At 46.7% G+C, this 21,488-nt stretch overlaps 1 long non-coding RNA gene across 1 annotated transcript in view; it reads left to right on the top strand.

Moving 5' to 3' along the window:
- Positions 1 to 21,086, top strand: part of LOC144507591 (uncharacterized) — a 100,200-nt gene extending 79,114 nt beyond the window's left edge. The window contains exons 2-3 of the long non-coding RNA XR_013500120.1: positions 11,230 to 11,462; positions 18,574 to 21,086. This is a non-coding gene — a long non-coding RNA (uncharacterized LOC144507591). The remainder of the gene's footprint in view (positions 1 to 11,229; positions 11,463 to 18,573) is intronic.
- Positions 21,087 to 21,488: the final 402 nt, after the last annotated feature.

Below are 21,488 nucleotides of genomic sequence, written 5' to 3'. Positions count from 1 at the left end.
AAGAATTCCTGCCATTGCTGTTCCACTGTCTTCCCTGCCAGGCTCCCTTTCCAATCAACTCTAGTCAGTCCTCCTTCATGTCTTTGTAGTTACCTTTATTTAATTGTAATACCGTTGTATCTGATTCCAGCTTCTCCCTCTCAAACTGCAGGGTAAATTTGATCATATTGTGGTCACTGCTCCCTAAGGGTTCCTTCACCTTAAGTTCCCTAAGCAAGTCTGTTTCATTACAGATCACCAAATCTGGAATTGCCTGTTCCCGAGTAGGCTCTGTCACAAGCTGCTCCAAAAAACTATCTCTTAGACATTCCACAAATTCCTTTTCTTGTGGTTGTGGTTGGTGCCGATTCGATAGGCCGAATGGCCTCCTTCTGCACTGTAGGGATTCTATGAGACATACTTAAGAGCGGCACGGTGGCTCAGTGGTCCAAGGATGTGCGGGTTAGGTTGATTGGCCATGTTAAAATTGCCCCTTAGTGTTCTGGGATGTGTAGATTAGAGGGATTAGCGGGTAAAATATGTAGGGATGTGGGGGTAGGGCCTTGGTGGGATTGTGGTCGGTGCGGACTCGATGGGCTGAATGGCCTCTTTCTGTACTGTAGGGTTTCTATGATTTCTATGAAATACCCTGGTTCGACTCCCGGCTTGGATAGTTGAATGTGTGGAGTCTGCACGTTCTCCCCGTGTCTGCGTGGGTTTCCTCCGGTTTCCTCCCACAGTCCGAAAGATGTGCTGGCCAGGTGAATTGGCCATGATAAATTCTCCCGCAGCGTACCCGAACAGGCGCTGGAGTGTGATGACTAGGGAATTTTCCCAGTAACTTCATTGCTTCATTGATGATCAGTCATGATCATAATGAATGGCGGAGCAGGCTCAAAAGGTTGAATGGCCTCCTCCTGCTCCTACCTTCTATGTTTCAATGTTTCTATTGAAGTGTTCATGTAAGCCTACTTGCGACACTAATAAATAAGCTGTAATTATTTAAAGGTTCAGAAGCTGAAACATGAAGAATATGAATTTTCCTACTTTTTGGTTGTACAATTGGTTTGATTTGCTTTTCTCTGGTTAACCACAGAAGCAATACCTGTAGATTGTCGATGCGATATGACCCCAACCACACATTGTTGATCATTGAAACAATATTTGCAATCCATTGGGCATTGCAATTTCATCCTGTGATTCCATTTGCCAAATTGATTCACAAGGTGAAATTTTAACCCATACTACCTGCTGGGATTCTGTTGGGAAGAGATGGAACACCGGTTTTATATCTTACCCCATTGATGAAAGTGGGGAGTACAGCATTGTTCGAGGGGCTGTGACACCAACGTTCTACCTGGACGCTTGATTTTCCCACCTTATCATTACAGCCGCTGTATCTGATGAGTGGAATGTCAGACTGCATAGCCAAGTGGTAGCAGATAAGCCAGAAGATGTTGTGATCAAACTGGACAGATGCTTTGATTAAACTGCGCTTCAAGTAATTAGAAAACAAGGGAGACATTGAATCTGTGGAGGGGAGTCAAAAGACTGAACCGCTGAGGGTTTAAGGTAAGAGAAAGGACAGAAGGGCCAAGAAACAAGGGCGGCACGGTGGTCACAGTGGTTAACACTGCTGCTTCACAGCTCCGGGGACCTGGATTCGATTCCCGCTTCGGGTCACTGTCTGTGTGGAGTCTGCGTGGGTTTCCTCTGGGTGCTCCGGTTTCCTCCCACAGTTCAAAGATGTGCGGGTTAGGTTGATTGGCCATGCTAAATTGCCCCTCAGTGTCCCGGGATGTGAAGGTTAGAGTGATTAGCAGGGCAAATATGTGGGATTGTGGGGATAGGGCCTGGGTGGGATTGTTGTCATTGCAGACTCGATGGGCCGAATGGCTTCCTTCTGTACTGTAGGGTTTCTGTGAAACAAAGGCATCCGAGGAATGATCTTTTAAAAGTAAGTACAGTAAGAAGTCTCACAACACCAGGTTAAAGTTGAACAGGTTTATGTGGTATCACGAGCTTTTGGAGCGCTGCTCCTTCATCAGGTGAGTGGAGAGTTGGGTTCACAAACAGGGCATATATAGACCCAGACTCAATTGCAAGATAATGGTTGGAATGTGAGTCTTTACGTAATCAAGTTTTCACAGATACAGACAATGCGAGTGGAGAGAGGGATAATCATAGGTTAAAGAGATGTGAATTGTCTCAAGCCAGGACAGTTAGTGAGATTTTGAAAGCCAAGGCCATATGGTGGGGGTTACATGTAGTGTGATGTGAACCCAAGATCCCGGTTGAGGCCGTCCTCATGTGTGCAGAACTTGGCTATCAGTTTCTGCTCGGCGATTCTGCGTTGTGTGTCTTGAAGGCCGCCTTGGAGAACGCTTACCCGAAGATCAGAGGCTGAATGCCCTTGAACTGCTGAAGTGTTCCCCGACAGGAAGGGAACACTCTTGCCTGGTGATTGTCGAGCGGTGTCCGTTCATCCATTGTCGTAAGTAAATGGTATGGAAATGGTTAATCTGGATACCGCTTTAAAATATATAATGGGAGTAAGACAAGGGGACACTGTTTCAAACTGAAAGGTTGCCTTGGGATTGACATACTGATGTCTTTATACCTTGGGTTGGACTTCAGGATAGAGCAGTAGAGACAGAATGCTGCAATCATCTAAGAAATAATTAGATGCAGCAGTAGGAGGAATGATGGCTTGTTCTGGTTGGATGAATCAAGACAGAGTGAAAGGCTTTCCTCATCCATAAGTATTGGACCTTGTGACATGGGTGTGGCCTATGAACTGGTGCCGCAGTACACATATCAGACTGCAATCTCAGGCTGCACTCCCAGCAAAGCTTTTACATCTTCCTCACATCAAACGCTGGCATGAAATTTAATCAATCAGCATTTACTAAACACAACTTAACTTCTGTTTAAATAAATGCTAATTCAGCACCTTTAGATTTTTGATTTGATTTGATTTGATTTATTGTCGCATGTATTAACATACAATGAAAAGTATTGTTTCTTGCGCGCTATATAGACAAAGCATACAGTTCATAAGAACATAAGAACATAAGAAATAGGAGCAGGAGTAGGCCATCTAGCCCCTCGAGCCTGCCCCGCCATTCAATAAGATCATGGCTGATCTGAAGTGGATCAGTTCCACTTACCCGTCTGATCCCTATAACCCCTAATTCCCTGACCGATCAGGAATCCATCTATCCATGATTTAAACATATTCAACGAGGTAGCCTCCACCACTTCAGTGGGCAGAGAATTCCAGAGATTCACCACCCTCTGAGAGAAGAAGTTCCTCCTCAACTCTGTCCTAAACTGACCCCCCTTTATTTTGAGGCTGTGCCCTCTAGTTCTAGTTTCCTTTCTAAGTGGAAAGAATCTCTCCATCTCTACCCTATCCAGCCCCTTCATTATCTTATAGGTCTCGATAAGATCCCCCCTCAGCCTTCTAAATTCCAACGAATACAAACCCAATCTGCTCAGTCTCTCCTCATAATCAACACCCCTCATCTCTGGTATCAACCTGGTGAACCTTCTCTGCACTCCCTCCAAGGCCAATATATCCTTCCGCAAATAAGGGGACCAATACTGCACACAGTATTCCAGCTGCGGCCTCACCAATGCCCTGTACAGATGCAGCAAGACATCTCTGCTTTTATATTCTATCCCCCTTGCGATATAGGCCAACATCCCATTTGCCTTCTTGATCACCTATTGCACCTGTAGACTGGGTTTTTGCGTCTCATGCACAAGGACCCTCAGGTCCCTCTGCACAGCAGCATGTTGTAATTTCTTTCCATTTAGATAATAATCCAATTTGCTATTATTTCTTCCAAAGTGAATCACCTCGCATTTGTTAACGTTATACTCCATCTGCCAGATCCTCGCCCACTCACTCAGCCTGTCCAAATCTCTCTGCAGACCTTCTACGCCCTCCACACGATTCACTTTTCCACTTATCTTTGTGTCGTCTGCAAACTTTGTTACCCTACACTCAGTCCCCTCCTCCAGATCGTCTATATAAATGGTAAATAGTTGAGGCCCCAGTACCGATCCCTGCGGCACGCCACTAGTTACCATCTGCCAACCAGAAAAGCACCCATTTATTCCGACTCTCTGCTTCCTGTCGGATAGCCAATCCCCAATCCACGCTAACCCCCTACCCCCAACTCCGTGTGACCCAATCTTCTTCAGCAACCTTTTGTGAGGCACCTTATCAAACGCCTTTTGGAAATCCAAAAACACCGCATCCAGCGGTTCCCCTCCGTCAACCGCACTAGTCACATCTTCATAAAAATCCAAAAATAGAGAAGGAAAGGAGAGAGTGCAGAGTGTAGTGTTACAGTCATAGCTAGGGTGTGGAGAAAGATCAACTTAATGCAAGATAGGTCCATTCAAAAGTCTGATGTCAGCTGGGAAGAAACTGTTCTTGAGTCCGTTGGTACGTGACCTCAGACTTTTGTATCTTTTTCCCGAAGGAAGAAGGTGGCAGAGAGAATGTCCAGGGTGCGTGGGATCCTTAATTATGCTGGCTGCTTTGCCGAGGCATCGGGAAGTGTAGACAGAGTCAATGGATGGGAGGCTGGTTTGCATGGTGGATTGGGCTACCTTCTTTTCAGATGTACAGTTTTAGCATAGAATCATAGAATGATAGAATCCTGCAATGCAGAATGAGGCTATTTGACCCATCGAGTCTGCACTGACCACAATCCCACCCAGGCCCTATCCCCATAACCCCATGCATTTACCCTAGCTTGTTCTCCTGACACTAAGGGGCCATTTAGCATGGCCAATTCACCTAACCCGCACATCTTTGGACTGTGGGAGGAAACTGGAGCACCCGGGGGAAATCCACACAGACACGGGAAGAAAGTGCAAACTCCACACAGACAGCGACCCAAGCTGGGAATCAAACTCGGGTCTCTGGCACTGTGAGGCAGCAGTGCTAACCAATGTGCCCCTGTGCCGCCAAAGCAGGTGAAGGGTCAGTGGAAATTCTTCAAAAACATTATTTACTGATCTGAATAAAACATTTTCTTCAAAGAAATTCGTTTATAAATGTTGCCCATCACTATTTATCCCCCTAGTTTCTTCTCTTCATCTTCACACAGACTGCAGCAATTCAAGAAGGCAGCTCACCACCACCCTCTCAAGGGCAACTAGGGATGGACAATAAATGCTGGCCTAGCCAGCGATGCCCATGTCCCACGAATGAATAAAAAGAAAAGTAGTCTCTTAGGCTTCGAAACTCCAGTGAATTCAAGCCTAGCCTGTCCAACCTTTCTCATAAGACAACCTTCCCTTTCCTGGTATTAGTCTGGTAAACCTTCTCTGAACTGTTTCCAATGCATTTACATCTTTCTTCAGATAAGGTGACCAATACTGTACATAATACACCAAATGTGGTCTCACAAGTGCCCTGCACAACTAAAGAATAACCTCCATACTTTTGTAATTAATTTGCCTCACAAAAAGTGATAACATTGTATTAACTTTTCCAATTACTTGCTGTACCCGTATACTCGCCTTTTGTGATTCATGCACTCGGATACCCAGAACCCCCTACGCCTCAGAGCTCTGCAGCCTCTCACCATCTAGATAATATGCTTAGAACAAAGAAGAGTGCAGCACAAGAACAGGCTATTCGGCCCTCTGAGCCTGTGCCGATCATGATGCCCTAACTTAACTGTGGAAGAACAGTTCAGCATCATGTCAAATCCAAAATTGGTGAGGATGTAAGGGTACGATATCCATACCTTTGCTGAGTCCAGCATGTCCAGTCTCAGTGAGAGGGAGGTCAGAGGGTATGGTCAATACACAGCAAGGGCTGGGGTTAGGAAGGATGGGATCCAAGGGATGGGATGGGGAACAAGGTCCTAGATGGGTGTTGGTATCAATGAGTTGAAGTTTGCATTCCTTAACACCTGAAAGGAAGAGAAAAAAATTTCTTCTTAAGGCATCGGATGAGATGAAGGATGAAGTGAAACTGGGGACAAGGACAGCTTCGAGATAGAGTGAGAAGTGCAATGTTTTGTGGAAGTTGGGACAGGGATACCTGCAGGAGCATGTCAATATTAACCGGCAATCTCTGGGAAAGGATCAGGTCAGCAGGGTTAGCACTGCTGCCTCACAGCACCACGGACCTGGGTTCAATTCAGACCTTGGGTGACTGTGTGTGCAGAGTCTGCTTGTTCTCCCCGTGTCTGCGTGGGTTTCCTCCTGCTGCTCTGGTTTCCTCCCACGGTCCAAAGCTGTGCGGGTTAGGTGGATTGGCCATGCTAAATTGCCCCTTAGTGTCCCAAGATGTGTAGGTCAAGTGGATTAGCCATGGTAAACACTTGGGGTTACGGAGATGAAGGGGAGAACCAGGGTAAGATGCTCTTTTGGAGAGTCAGCACAGACTCGCTGGGCTGAATGGCCTCCTTCTACACAGGAGGGATTCTATGTTTCTAATATTTCCAGAGAGCCTCCAGGTGTCTGCCAGTTGATCCTGGGAGTGTATCATTCTTTGCAGAGCCATTTGAAAACTGATGTGATATGCAGCGAGAAAAATATAAACAGTCGGACAGAAGCATAATAGTTTTGTTTTTGGAATCGCTTTCCAAACGCGGTCCTTTTCACACCCTCTGACTACCATCATTCAAACAATTTTATTATTCATTTTGAACTTGCTGTCACTGAGATTAGTGACAGGGAAAACAGTGTCTTCTCACACCTCTGAAACAATCTTATACAACACAAAATTTTATTCAAAAGGCAGAATGGTCATTCAGGGGCCCTCAGAATATTATCCAGGGATTGCCAGGCTAACCAATTCTGGGTGTCAGCAGTTACATTAGGAGTAACTCCTGTTGGCGTTCCTTAGCTGGCAAGCTGTCATAGCGTTTACCCTCCACAGAGCCTCAGTGACTCTATTCCATCTGTCAGTTGGTGCCTGGGCCATTCAGGGGGATGCTTGTTTAATGGTGCGGCACTCTGCTGTAACACTCTCTTCCCACTAGTAACTTTGCTGAGAGACATCTGCTACTAGGTCTCTACACAAAGGCACCAGCCCTGCAGTAACAGTCCCTGAAGAGTCAAACAAAACAAAGGGGTTGGGGGGGGGGGGGCAAAAGAAAGCGCAGCGCTGAGTCGTTGAGGCTTCTCCGAAAGTTTGCTTTGTTTTATTGCAAGTTAATAAGGGAATGCAATTATCCACTGGCGCTTTTAGTGCTTTGACAAGAATGCTTTTGAACAGAATACAGATACACATCTCCTGTGGATGGTTTATCTAATTTTCGCATCGCAAATATCAAATCTCAGAACGACACAAAATGGCTTTTAACAGATTCAGGCTTTGGGAAAACAATCAAATCCTCATTAGAATCGAGTCAAAATCTCCTGACAAATATCCAACAAGAACTTTTCCATGCCTGTTAAAATACAGGACAGGCTGTCATGTTGGATTACGCTTCATTTTCTCAAAGCATTTCATTAAGAAGAAAATGTTCCTGTTTTAAAGTGGGAATTGTAGCCATACTGGGGGAATTTTCAGACAGGCAGCATCCTTGGAGCAGCAGGAAGTTTTTTTAGAATCCCTGCAGTGCAGAAGGAGGCCATTTGGCCCATTGAGTCTGCGCCGACAACAATCCCACCCAGGCCCTATCCCCTTAACTCCATGTATTTACCCTGCTAGTCCCGCTGACACTATGGGGCAATTTACCATAGCCAATCAACTTAACCCATACATCTTTGGAGTGTGGGAGGAAACTGGAGCGTCCGGAGGAAACCCACGCAGACATGGGGAGGATGTGCAAACTCCACACAGATAGTCACCCGAGACTGGAATTGAACCCGGGTCCCTGGTGCTGTGAGGCAGCAGTGCTTAACCACTGTGCCACCGTGCTGCCCGTAATATAGATATATAGTATATAGATTGCTTTGAAAAACTCATCTTAAAATCAGCTAAATTGGACGCATGCCAATGTGGAATGTTGCTGTAGTAAGACAAGAACTTATTTTTCTGTTTCTGACCATACGATTATTGGGGTACCTGGTAGAAAAAAAAGGGCTTTTGTATGTACCTGCAGTGTCCACCACTTACACCATCCATGCTTCACGTGGACTCCTGCCCACAGTGATTAAGTTGATCTTTCTCTATACCCTAGCGATGGCTGTGACACTACATTCTGCACTCTCTCCTTTCCTTCTCTATGAACGGTATGCTTTGTCTGTATAGTGCGCAAGACACAACACTTTTCACTCTATCCCAATACATGTGACAAGAATAAATTAAATCAAATCAATGGGCAAATGGGGCTGACAATTTCCATTGCACTAGGTAGCACTTGTTGTAATGTGCCTTTAAGGGATAGCAGCATGACATCACCATGTGTCATGCGATCCAGCATGGGCATGCGCAGCTTTGCTGAAAAGTCTGTTATTTTCTATCTGGTTGCACTTTATCCAGTGCTCCGGATCTTTGGGCACCCAGAAAGGGGGAGGACAGCCTCGTGGGCCTGCTCCTGGGCCTAGCTAAGCTGGTCATTAATAGGTACAGATAGGGGGCGGTCAGGCTGCGGGGGGAGTCATGCTTCCCAACAGTCCCTCTTTGCGGCTATGTTTGCTGCTGGGGATCCCTTGGGAGAGAGTAGACAGTGTCTGCTGGTGCCATTGAGATCTCCTGAGCCTGGTGTGCACCATGAGGATTGGGTTTTTTTTTCAATCAATCTTTTCAATCACATTTTCTTTTGATGTTTTAAGTTTTCTTTGAGATTCTCTTTGATGCAGTGTCCCTTTAAGTGGCTGCCCTTCAATTTATCCCTCAATTTATTGATTTAGTTTATTTGGTTCTTCCCTCCCAAAAAAAAGCACACACCACTGCAGCTCTGATATCATTAAGCTTTGAACCTCTGCATAAATGGTCAGATGTCCCTCGTCCCATAAATATACCCACAACGATTGGTGCTTCTTATATTATTGTAAAAAGACATCGGGGGCGATTCTCCCAGCCAGCAGCGGGCCGGGATACTCAGGCAGAGGCTGTTTATTGGGTTCCTTGCTGGGCACTATGGCGTCCGTGAGTCTCTGTCCGCCGGATTTCCGGTGCTGTCAGTTCTAAGTCAGAAATTGGCGCGGAGTTGTATAATTTATTTAAATCATGATTTTAATCTAATTAGTGGACCCGGGACTGAAGTCTCCAGGCCCCTTGGAGTCTCCCCGCCACCCCGCCAGGAGTGTTTCACTCCAGTGGGGTTCAGACCAGATCCCCACTTGCGGGGATCTGGTGGCCCAACCCGTGCTGGAGTGGAAGCAGGCCATGGAGGCCTCCCAGGAGGTTGGGGGTAAGGGGCATGGCAGTGCCAGCCTGGCCCCCTGGCACTGCCCAAGGGGAAAAGTGGTAATGACCAATGGGGCACCTCGGCACTGCCCATCAGGCATTGGGCAGTGCCAAGGAGCCGGGGCCTATTGGGAGCAGGGCCTATGGGGGAGGCAGGGCCTCTGGGGGGTGCGATCGGTGGGAGTGCGGGGTTCCGCTGCCACTCAGCACTCGGTGGTGACAGAGGGAGGGAGGCCAGCAATCGGGGCTGACCATCGGGGTGTGGGGGGGAGGGGGGATCGGCCTGCCGGGAGGGTATGAACTGCGGGGCGGGGTGGAGGGTGTCGGGACTGTGGGTGGGCGGGGTGGTGGGGGCTGCCGGTTGTAGGGGGTGTGCGGGGAGATCGGGATTGCCGGAGGGGGGGACATCGAGGTGGACCAGGGAGTGGGGGGGTGGGTCGCAGCTTGATGGGACACATCCGGGGGAGCAATCTGGACTTGCTGGGGGGTGGGGGGGGGTGGTGGTGGTTGGGGGGGGGGGAGGGGGTGGTGGTGCACGGCCAGTGTTGCGGGGTCACGTGCCTGGCCAGAGATCGGGAGGCCAGCAGTGCGGAGCTACTCTATATGCACCGATCTCCGCGCTGACAGATCGGTGCATGAGCAGTGGCCCGCTCAGCACTATGACCTGTTCACCGCTGTGGCCCGCTCACCGCTGTGGCCCGCTCAGCACTGTGACTTGCTCAGCACTATGCTGACGGCCTCTCCAGCAGGAATCCCCGTCCATTGATTTTTAGCATGATTCATGCTCAGGCTGTGTGCAGTGCACAGAGTGTGGGAGATTCATTTTGAAATCCCGCTGACAAAAACCAACGTGATTTACTCGTTTTTACGCGAATTAAACACTTAGAATTTTTCTGGGAGAATTGCCCCCCCCATCACATTTTAAGAGATCCAATTATTCAGTAAATATTCTTCCTGTACTTACCCATTTCAAAAAGCTCTATGATTTCAGCCAGAGTAAGAAGTCTCACAACACCAGGTTAAAGTCCAACAGGTTTATTTGGCAGCAAAAGCCACAAGCTTTCGGAGCGCTGCCCCTTCGTCAGGTAAGTGGGAGTTCTGTGGGTCAAGTGGGTTAAGTGGGACAGAACTCCCACTTGCCTGATGAAGGGGCAGTGCTCCGAAAGCTAGTGGCTTTTGCTACCAAATAAACCTGTTGGACTTTAACCTGGTGTTGTGAGACTTCTTACTGTGTTTACCCCAGCCCAACGCCAGCATCTCCACATCATTTCAGCCAAAGGCAAGGCTTCAGTCACCTGTTCACACATTGTTAAAGTGCGATTACCGTAATATTATGATTCTGGATGCATCTGCTAATAGTTAGCGGAGGCAGTTGCAAAATGAGATTTGCTGTTTTAAGATACATCGATGACTTGCCTTTTTGCTTTTACTGTTCACTGCATTTAGCGCACAGATCAAACTGATGTCAATGGACCTGCTATAGATGGTGGGCCTACAGCATCTTTCCCGCCCTCAGGATATCCCATCCATTTTAAATACTTTTATGAAGTGCAGTCACACGTTGTAACATAAGAAGTGTGGCAGCCAACCAGCACACAGCAAGATCCCACAAACTGTAGGTATATAATGATGCGATAATCTGTCATTCTGGTTGAAGAATAAAATGTTGGTCGGGACACCTAGGACACCTGCACCCATTTGAAATTGTGCCATGGAATCTTTTACGCTTGGACGAGAGAATCATAGAATCCTTACAGTACAGAGGGAGGCCATTCGGCGCATTGAGTCTGTACTGATCACATCCCACCCAGGCTCTATTCCCCTAACTCCACATATTTACCCTGCTAATCCCCTGACACTAGGGTCAATTTAGCATGACCAATCAACCTAACCTGCACATCTTTGGACTGCAGGAGGAAACCAGCGCACCTGGAGGAAACCCATGCAGACACGGGGAGAATGTGCAGACTCCACACAGACAATGAACCAAGGCCGGAATCGAACCTGGGTCCCTGGTGCTGTGAGGCAGCTGTTCTATCCACTGTGCCACCGTGCCGCAGAGGGCAGGTTTGACAACCTTTTGAAGAATTTCACCTCCGACAGTGTAACGCTCCATCGGTACCATACTGCGGAATCAACTTGAAAAGTGAGCTCAAGGCTTGGAAGGTACAGATTTGGAGGCATAACCTTCTGATGCAGAGGCAAGGCTGCTACCAACTGAGCCAAGGTTGACATTTGTGCAGCAAATAAAGGAAAATTAGACCGGAAGCAACAAAGCCCCCTCATATAACCTACAGTTTGAATATTGTTATTCAGAGCAAGGGCAGCACTTGCCAACATCAAAAATGGAAAGGGAATGTGAATTATCTGAAACATTTGCCCCCGTCCCAGCTCATCTGCTGCTGAAACCCTCATGTCTTCATCACATTTAGATTTGACTACCCTAATGTACCCCTGGCTGGCCTCTCACTTTTACCCTCCATAATTTTAAGGTCATCCGAATCTCTGCTGCCTACGTCTTAATTTGCACCAAGTCCCCTTCCTCTATCGCCCCTGTGCTCGCTGGTATGTGTTGGCTTCCAGTCAATAAGAAAGTCTTGATTTTAAAATGGTCATCCGTGCTTTCAAATCCCTTCATGACCTTGCCCTCTCCCAACCTCTTCCAGCCACCCTCCCCCCCCCCCAACCCCCCAGATATCTGTGCTCTTCTAATTCTGCCAATTTTAATTGCTCCATAATTGGTGGCTGCCTGTCCGATCGCCAAGGCCCCAATGCTCTGGATTTTATATTTGTCACGAAAGAAATATTTTGCCAAATAGCAGACAGCCAGCTTTGCAGCAAATGCCACTTGTTGCAATCAGGCTTCACAATCTGAAGTCCATGGTCATGATAAGTTGGGGGATTTTTGGAAGTGGTAGCTGAGGCCTTTCAGATCCAAACAGTGGGCACAATTTTAGACATTATAGATAGAAGTATCAGACTTCAGCCACATTTGCATTCACACTACCCAGTGGTAGCAGTGGGAAGTGGTTTTAATTCCTCCTTTGACTCTATTTACACTGAAGCTTTAGCCTCGGTGCGAGGTGAAGCTTGAAAAAAATTACAATAAATTACAGCACATTCTTTTCTCGTTAAAGCTGAGAAACCTCATCCTAGGAGGCCCCTTTGAGCCAACGTCTGTGCTCACACCATGTTAGAACTATCTTACTCCCATTTCCATTAAAAATCAACATTATCTTCAAGGAATCGAAACCTCCAATCCCAGTTTTCAAAGCCAATGGCTTATCCATATGGGTGATGGGGATACTGTGGACAGGCAAGGCTGAATAGATTATGAGCGGACTGCACATTGCTGTTGGATCTAATATCCTTTCTTGTTCTCTAGCTTCTTCTGTTTTCTGACGGAAGCTTCATCGTATTGAGGTTAATGCACACTGTGTGACTTCCAAAGCTTAGCATGGTGCATCTATCTATGTCAACCCTGTAATTTGGTCTCTCAGAGACATTGCACACTTCTGGAGAATTTGACACTGATACAGTGATCTTCATGTTGTGTCCAGAATGATATCATTAACAATTTTACATTCTCTGCTTAATTACCTGAAATTTTAGAAGCATCAGGAGGAGAACAAGGCAGCGATACAGTTCCTCACGATGGTCATGTACTAATTCATAAGCTCCTTATATTGCTGTTCGGGTTAATGGTGGTGGGGGCTGATTTAAGGAGGCCGTCAGTTGTACTTTAAAGGAGCCTTGGGTTATCACTTCCCTTCAGATTCATGCTGGGGTAGTGGATAGTTTTGGCAGAGAGGCACAAAGCCAAATTGAGCTTGATGTGGTGAAATCATATGGATGGCAAAAACAGCTGCATCCCACATATGCTCACATTTCAGGGATTGATAATGGAACAGTCGGAATAGCGAAGGTTTTCCTGGGGACAATGATGGGCGTGAATAGTTGAACAAAGCCATGACCACTTCATCCAGAAAGACAAGGGCAGCAGATACATGGGAACACCACCACCACCTCCAAGCCACCCGGCATCCTGACTTGGAAATATATCACCATTCCTTCGTGGTCGCCATGTCAAAATCCTGGAATTTCCTCTCTAACAGCATTGTGGGTCAACTCACAGCACGTGGAATGCAGAGTTTCAAGAAAGCAGCACCCTACCACCTTCTCAAGGGCAACTAGGAATGGGCAATAAATGCTGGCCAACCAGTGACACCCATATCTACGAATAAAAAAAAAATTACACATCCCAGGGGAAGGTTATTCAGAAGAACATAATAATCTAAGAAAAAGGAGTAGATCATTCAACCCCATGAACCTGCTTTGCCTTTCATATGATCATGGCTAATCTTCCAACTCAATGTGGCACGGTGGCACAGTGATTAGCACTGCTGCCTCACAGCTCCAGGGACCTGGGTTCGATTCGTGGCTTGGGTCACTGTCTGTGTGGACTTTACACGTTCTCCCCGTGTCTGCGTGTGTTTCCTCCGGGTGCTCCGGTTTCCTCCCACAGTCCGAAAGATGTGCTGGTTAGGTGCATTGGCCGTGCTAAATTGCCCTTTAGTGTCCTGGGATGCATAGGTTGGAGGGATTGGTGGGGTAAATATGTGGGGTTACAGGGATACGGCCTAGGTGGGATTGTTGTCGGTGCAGCCTCAACGGGCTGAATGGCCTCTTTCTGCACTGTAAGGTTTCTATGTTTCTAACTCCACTTTCCTGTTGTTTCCTCAAATCCCTTGATTCACTGAGAGCCCTACAATTTATTGGTCTCCCAGTCTTGGATACACTCAATGTTGTAGCATCCATGAACATCTAGGGTAGAGAATTCCAAACATTCGCAGCCCTTTGAGCGAAAGAAATTCTTCTCATATCGGTCCAAAATATTCAACACCTTATCCTGAGGCTTTGCCTTCATGTTCCAAGATTCCCCAGCCAGGGAAAACAACCTCTCAGCAACCATCCCAGTCAAGCCCCCTCATAATCTTCTATGTTTCAATGGGATCATCTCTCATTCTTTTAAATTACAAAGTCTAAGTGGGTCCTGTAAAGAGCTATCCAATTGGTCCACTGTCGCAACCGTGACCACAGCTCTCAGATTTTCATTCCTTCAAGGATTTATTTAATTCCCTTTTGAAAGTTAGCATGGTGGCACAGTAGTTAACACTGTTGCCTCATAGCACCAGGGACCCGGGTTCGCTTCCAGCCTTGGGTGACTATGTGTAATATGCACATTCTCCCAGTGCCTGCATGGGTTTCCTCCGGGTGCTCCAGTTTTCTCCCACAGTCCAAATATGTGCAGGTTAGTTGCATTGGTCACAGAAAATTGCCCCTTGGTGTCCCAAGATGTGTAGGTGAGGGGGATTAGCAAGGTAAATATGTGAGATTACGGAGATAGGGGCTGGGTGGGTCTCGGTGGAATGTTCTATCGGAGGCTCAGTACAGACACGATGGGCTGAATGGCCTCCTATCTGCGTTGTAGGCAGTCTGTTGAATTTGCTTCCACTACACTTTCAGGAAGTGTATTCCAGCTCATAGCTACTCACTGTGTAAAAAGATTAGATGCGGGGAGGGGTGGGGTATGGGTGGGGGCCGGCAGAGGGTAGTGAGAGCTGGAGGGGGGGGGGGGGGGGGGGTGGGTCTGATCACGAGCCTTTGAGCATCGAGTGCCTAAATTAGAGGCAACCCCAACCCCCTGGAACCAACTGGGATGGTGCCATGTCTCCCCAGGTGGTGGTGGCCTCTCCCCCACCTGGCCCGGAGGATGGATGTGGCCCTTAACTGGGCTCTGGGTGGGGGGCTGATCTGCCGGCTTTCCCATCATTGAAAGGGATGGTGGTGGGAAGATGTCAAGCTCCATTCCTGACATCTTCCTGCACCTTTCCCAGCCCGTTGCTAAAACACTGGTAAAATTCCAGCCTGGTTGTCCCCTTGCCACTATTTTATAGAATCATAAATCCCTACAGTACAGAAGGAGGCCATTCGGCCCATCGAGTCTGTACTGACCACAATTCCACCCAGGCCCTATTCCCGTAACCCCACTCATTTACTCTGCTAATCCACCCGACACTAGGGTCAATTTAGCATGGCCAATCAACCTAACGCACACATCTTTGGACTGTGGGAGGAAACACATGCAGACACAGAATGAAAGTGCAAACTCCACACAGACAGTGACCCCAGGCTGGAATTGAACCTGGGACCCTGGCACTGTGAGGCAGCAGCGCTAACCACAGGGCCACTGTACCACCCTTTTCATTCTTTAAAAAAATAACTATCTGGTCATTTGCCGTACAGCTTCCTCCTGCATCAAGTATGCTCTCCCTGAGCAGTAATATCATCAATAAACCGATTTATTGGCATATCCTTTTCAGTGAATCCTCTCCCTGTAACTCACAGCCTGAAATCTTAGCTTTGCCCTATAGCACACATCCCAAATACTGTTCTGCTTCAGTGCTAACCAGGATGTGACAAGAGGCACACCTACACAAAAATAAGTAGCTTCACAGTAATTACACCTATTTACAATCTGATATACCTAGAACTATTTACAGCATCTCTAAAGATTATTGTCAAAAACCGCCTGGAGCTTTCTGCTACAATTAGCTTTGTGATACAGCAATATCCACCACATGCTGTATAAAGTATTTTTCTTTCTGAAGACAAAGATACAACAAAAGATTGCATTTGTGTAGCAACTTTAAGGTGCCCCAAGATGTTTCACAGAGACAGTATAAAACAAAGTCTGGCACTGTGCGGGCAAGGAGGTACTTGGGTAGAGGTCCAAACAGCTGATTTTCAGGAGTGCCTCAGAGAAGGAAGGGGAGTAAAGAGGCCGAGAGGGTTAAGCAGGGAATACCAGAGCGCAGGGTTCAGGCAGTTAAGGCACAGGTGCCAATAGTGGTGTGGTTAAAATTGGAGGAGCTGAGATCTCTTGGAAGGTTGTGGGACTCAAGGTGATTAGAGAGATGGGGAAGGGTGAGGTCATGGAGGAATCTGAAAGGATGAATGATAAATTTAAAACTGAGGCTCTGTTTACCTCGAGCAAGTGTAGGCTGGCGAGCCAAGAGCTGGTGGGTGAACAGTGTTTGGTGCTACCTCAAGATCAATGATCAGAAAAATGCATTGGAAAACCATTCACTATTTCTAGGATTTTCCCTTTGCCGCCTTCCTTGCCCATAGGCACCCTTTTATTGCCTGGAGTAAACAGCATAGAAACAGGCCATTCATCCCAACTGGTCCATGCTGGCTTTTTTTTAATTCGTGGGACATGGGCGTCACTGGCTGGCCAGCATTTATTGCCCATCCCGAATAGCCTGAGGGCAGTTGATAGTCAACCGCATTGCTGTGGCTCTGGAGTCACATATAGACCAGGTAAGGACGGCAGATTTCCTTCCCGAAAGGACATTAGTGAATCAGATGGGTTTTTCTGACAATCGACAATGTTTTCATGGTCATCAGTAGATTCTTAATTCCAGATATGTTTTTTATTGAATTCAAATTCCATCATCTGCCGTGGCAGGATTGGAACCCAGGTCCCCAGAACATTAGCGGAGTTTCTGGATTAATAGTCTAACCCATAATACCACTAGGCCATTGCCTATTTCAGCACAAGAGCCTTCTTCCACCCGCTATGACTGTAACCTTTCATTCCTTTCTCCCTCATGTGTTTATCTAGCTCCTTCATAAATACATCTATGCTACTTGCCTCAACTTACCTCATTGACAAGCTTCCAACTTCCATCCCCCACCCCACTCCCCCCCCCACCCCCCTCACCCCCACCCCCTCCCCCCCACCCCCCTCCCCCCCACCCCCCCACCCCCTCCCCCCCTACCCCCTCCCCCCCACCCCCCCCCCCCCCCCCCCCCACCCCCCTCCCCCCCACCCCCTCCCCCCAACCCTCCCGCCTCACTGTTCTACTGGACGGAAACCTCCTCCATTAAACTGGTGGTCTCTGCACATGGCGGAGGTGGGCGGTCTACTCCATCGAAGGCAAAATGCCAGTGCATATTCAAATAAAGTGTAATTTGATTTAGTTTAATTTGATTTGATTTATTATTGTCACATGTATTAGTATACAGTGAAAAGTATTGTTTCTTGAATGCTATAGAGACAAAGCATACCGTACATAGAGCAGGAAAGGAGAGAGTGCAGAATGCAATGTTACAGTCATAGCTAGGGTGCAGAGAAAGATCAACTTAATGCGATGTCGATCCATTCAAAAGTCTGACAGCAGCAGGGAAGAAGCTGCTCTTGAGTTGGTTGGTACGTGACCTCAGACTTTTGTATCCTTATCCCAAGGGAAGAAGGTGGAAGAGAGAATGTCCGGGGTGCGTGGGGTCCTTAATTATGCTGGCTGCTTTTCCGAGGCAGCGGGAAGTGTAGACAAAGTCAATGGATGGGAGGCTGGTTTGCGTGATGGACTGGGCCACATTCACGACCCTTTGTAGTTGCTTGCGGTCTTGGGCAGAGGTGGAGCCATACCAAGCTGTGATACAACCGGAAAGAATGCTTATTATGGTGCCTCTGTAAAGTTTGGTGAGAGTCGTAGCGGATATGCCAAATTTCCTCAGTCTTCTGAGAAAGCAGAGGCGTTGGTGGGCTAATTGGGTTTGTAAACATCTCAATTGTCTGTCCACCTCCATGGCACAGGCGCGATTCTAATTCCTCACCCGGTCGTGTGATACTTCTCCAGTAGCGGGCAAGGCCAAAAAAATCAGCTCTTTGACTCTTCTGGGCATTGTGGATGATTCTGGCTGTTTTCTATTGCACAGTTACTGAGATCAGGAAACCGCTCCAACTTTCCATCTCCCCAGTACTGAGGTCAATCTAACTTCCCAATGGGGGATATTATCTGAAGTTCTGGATAAACTTTGTACCAAGGATCTTCAGGCCAGTATTTCCTCAGGCTGAGTAATCATTTGCCCCTTTCGTGATTCTGAATTTGGAAGAAAACCAACAGTAGATTTTTTTCATAACTTTCAGCTGACCACAGCATAGAACCTGTGACATGCAATGGTATCACCTTTTAAATTGATTTGCACACTAGATCAGCCAAGACTTTGTGGTAAAAATAGATACACCACCTCTTGCATGTAGTGTTTTGAAATCACATTTGCAATAACTTTTCTGAGCAAACGTCTAGCATAGGGGGAACCACAGGCTTAGATCAAGTCACCTTAAAACAGAAATGATAAGCAGAAACAGGAAACAAATGCCAACTTTTTCTTCCCTTTTTCTTGACCAGGCCACCACTTCCAGCCCATCCACGTTTTCCCTGAGAATATAGGAGTGGTTCCCCTTCATCTGCAGTCCCCATGGCCGAGGTTCTCACAGTGCAGCCGGAAAGGAAATTTGAAGCTTTGATGATGATATATGCCAAGGTCGGGATACTGCGTGCTCTGGAAGGGGACTTGGAAACAATGGCGTTCCCATGTCCTTGCTGGTGACAATCCCGGAGTTGGAAGGTGCTGCCAAAAGAAACAATGGCAAAATTTCTGCACTGCATCCGAGTCCGGAAGTACCAACGATGGAAGGAGTGGACTAGCCAATCAATGTTTTGTTCTGCGTAGTATTGACCTTCTTGACTATTGTTGCTGTTGGACCCCACCAAGCAAGAGGAGAGCGTTCTATCACACACCTCCAAAAATAAGCTCTATTATCAGTACCAGTATTTGATAAGATGATTGATTCTCCACTGATTGAAGTTCTTTTTGACACCATTCCAAGATTTCCATCGAGTGCTTGTAGATATGTTGCCAGTATTGTAACAGAACACCTTTGGAATGTAGCCAGTCCCGTAATACAAGCAGCTTTGCACATTCTTACACTTTCTACTGTTTGGTGGTAAATACATTTTGTCACGAGAAAAATACAGTCGACTCAGTCAGGCATAGAATTTACTCAGGTTTAGTCTGGTTCTAAGCGAACAACCTACTGATATCTAGGGCAGTCCTGAACTTGAAAAAAGCAAATATTTAATCTGGATTTCACACAGGCCTTTCTTAATAAATTGTTGTTTCACTGCCAGATTAACATTTCCTGGCATTCACTTAACAAATAGAAGCCTCATTATGAATTCAAAGAAAACAATTTAAATTCTCATGAAGGTTGTAAGCTACGAGATTGCAGAGAAGCATGTTTAATAACATCCAACGAGGTTTATCCAATCAAAGCTTCAACGGCTTCACTTTGTCCCAGCAAGCCCGAAAAAATATTCTTCGTATGAGTAAGTGATTGCTGCCAAACATTTAGTGAGAAAATCATGTTCGACTCATTCTGCCACCTCAAATGTAAATTAACGCTTAGATATTATTGGAGAAGTGTTAAATACATTTCGATAGGTGCCGCCATTAATTGTATCATTTACCCGAATGGTGTTGTGGGAGTTCTGCTCTGTCAGAGGCGCCTTTTTTTGAATGAGACGTGAAACATAGGCCTCTTCTGACCTCACAGATGAAGATATAGAATCCTACAGTCCAGAAGGAGGCCATTTGGCTCATCAAGTCTGCACCCCACCCAGGCCCTATCCCCATAACTTCATGCATTTACCCTAGCTCATCCCCCTGACACTAAGGGACAATTTAGCATGGCCAATCCACCTAACCCGCACATCTTTGGACTGTGGGAGGAAACCGGAGCACCCGGAGAAAACCCACGCAGACACGGGGAGAATGTGCAAACTCCACACAGACAGTTACCCGAGGCTGGAATTGAACACGGGTCCCTCGCGCCGTGAGGCAGCTGTGCTAACCACTGTGCCACCGTGCCGCCCCAGGTGGGAGATGTATATTGATGGGCTGAAAGGTAGATGAATATTGATGGGCCGAATGGCCTTCTTCTGCATCGCAGGGATTGTATGATTCTATCTCATGGCTTGACTTTGTAGAAAAGTTGAGGAATTATCCTGTGTCCTGGCCAACATTTATCTTGCAACGGACAATGACGACTGATTGTCTGATCATGACCACAGAACTGTTTGTGGGATCTTGCTGTGCGCCGATCAACTGCTATGTTTCCTACATTACAATGTGGAGATGCCAGCGTTGGACTGGGGTGGGCACAGTAAGAAGTCTCACAACACCAGGTTAAAGTCCAACAGGTTTATTTGGTATCATGAGCTTTCAGAGCACTGCTCCTTCCTCAGGTGAGTTTCCTACATTACAACAATCACTGCATTTCAGAAGCACTTCACTGGCTCCTCTCCACCACATTAACAACAAGCAATCTACAATATTTTGTAGAACTCATGCTCGGTGGTTCTGGCCGCTGTTGACTTCTAATGCTTTCCCATCAGCCTTGTTCCTCTAGTCGATGAAAGACGCAAGAATCTCAAGTGAAAAACAATAAAAAATAATATGATCTGGACTAACATCAGAGACCTGTCTGTCACTTTCGATTCCTTCTTACACTGCAGGCAAAGATTACGAATCCAGACTAAACAATATTGTCTTGTGGGGAGGCAATGGCTTAGTGGTATTATCACTGGACTATTAATGCAGAAGTTTAGCTAATGTTCTGGGGACCAGGGTTCAAATCCCACCACGGCAGATAGTAGAATTTAATTCAATAAAAAATATCTGGAATCTACTGATGACCATGAAACCATTGTTGATTGTTGGAAAAACCCATCTGGTCCACTAATGTCCTTTCGGGAAGGAAATCTGCCATCCTTGCCTGGTCTGGCCTACATGTGACTCCAGAGCCACAGCTTGTGGTTGACTCTCAATTGCCCTCGGGCAACTAGGGATGGGCAATAAATGCTGGCCAGCCAGCGACGCCCATGTCCCATGAATGAATTTTTAAAAAATCAGCCTCGTTCCTTCAGTTGATGAAAGAAGGAAGAATCTCAAGCCTTAAGGTGGAAAACAATAAAAAAATAATATGATCTAGACTAACGTCAGAGACCTGTCTGGCACTTTCGACTCCTTACACTGCAGGCAAAGATTAAGATTCCAGACTGAACAATGTTGTCTGAACACACTTGGGCTGTTTGGGTTCCACACACAATGCATTGACAACAGTAATTTAGTTATAAGATCTTTCGTTCTCCATATTTCTGACATCCTTGCAGACTCAGGTGGTGGACACGTTCATTCTTAGGATCTCTAGTCTCACACCTTTGTCAAATTTGGCTTCAATCTCCATTGTACACGGACAAAA

The sequence above is a fragment of the Mustelus asterias genome, chromosome 19 (assembly GCF_964213995.1).
Source record: "Mustelus asterias chromosome 19, sMusAst1.hap1.1, whole genome shotgun sequence".
NCBI classification, from domain to species: domain Eukaryota; kingdom Metazoa; phylum Chordata; class Chondrichthyes; order Carcharhiniformes; family Triakidae; genus Mustelus; species Mustelus asterias.
Note: the sequence above shows the minus strand (reverse complement) of the source record. Positions and strands in the feature narration are given on the sequence as shown.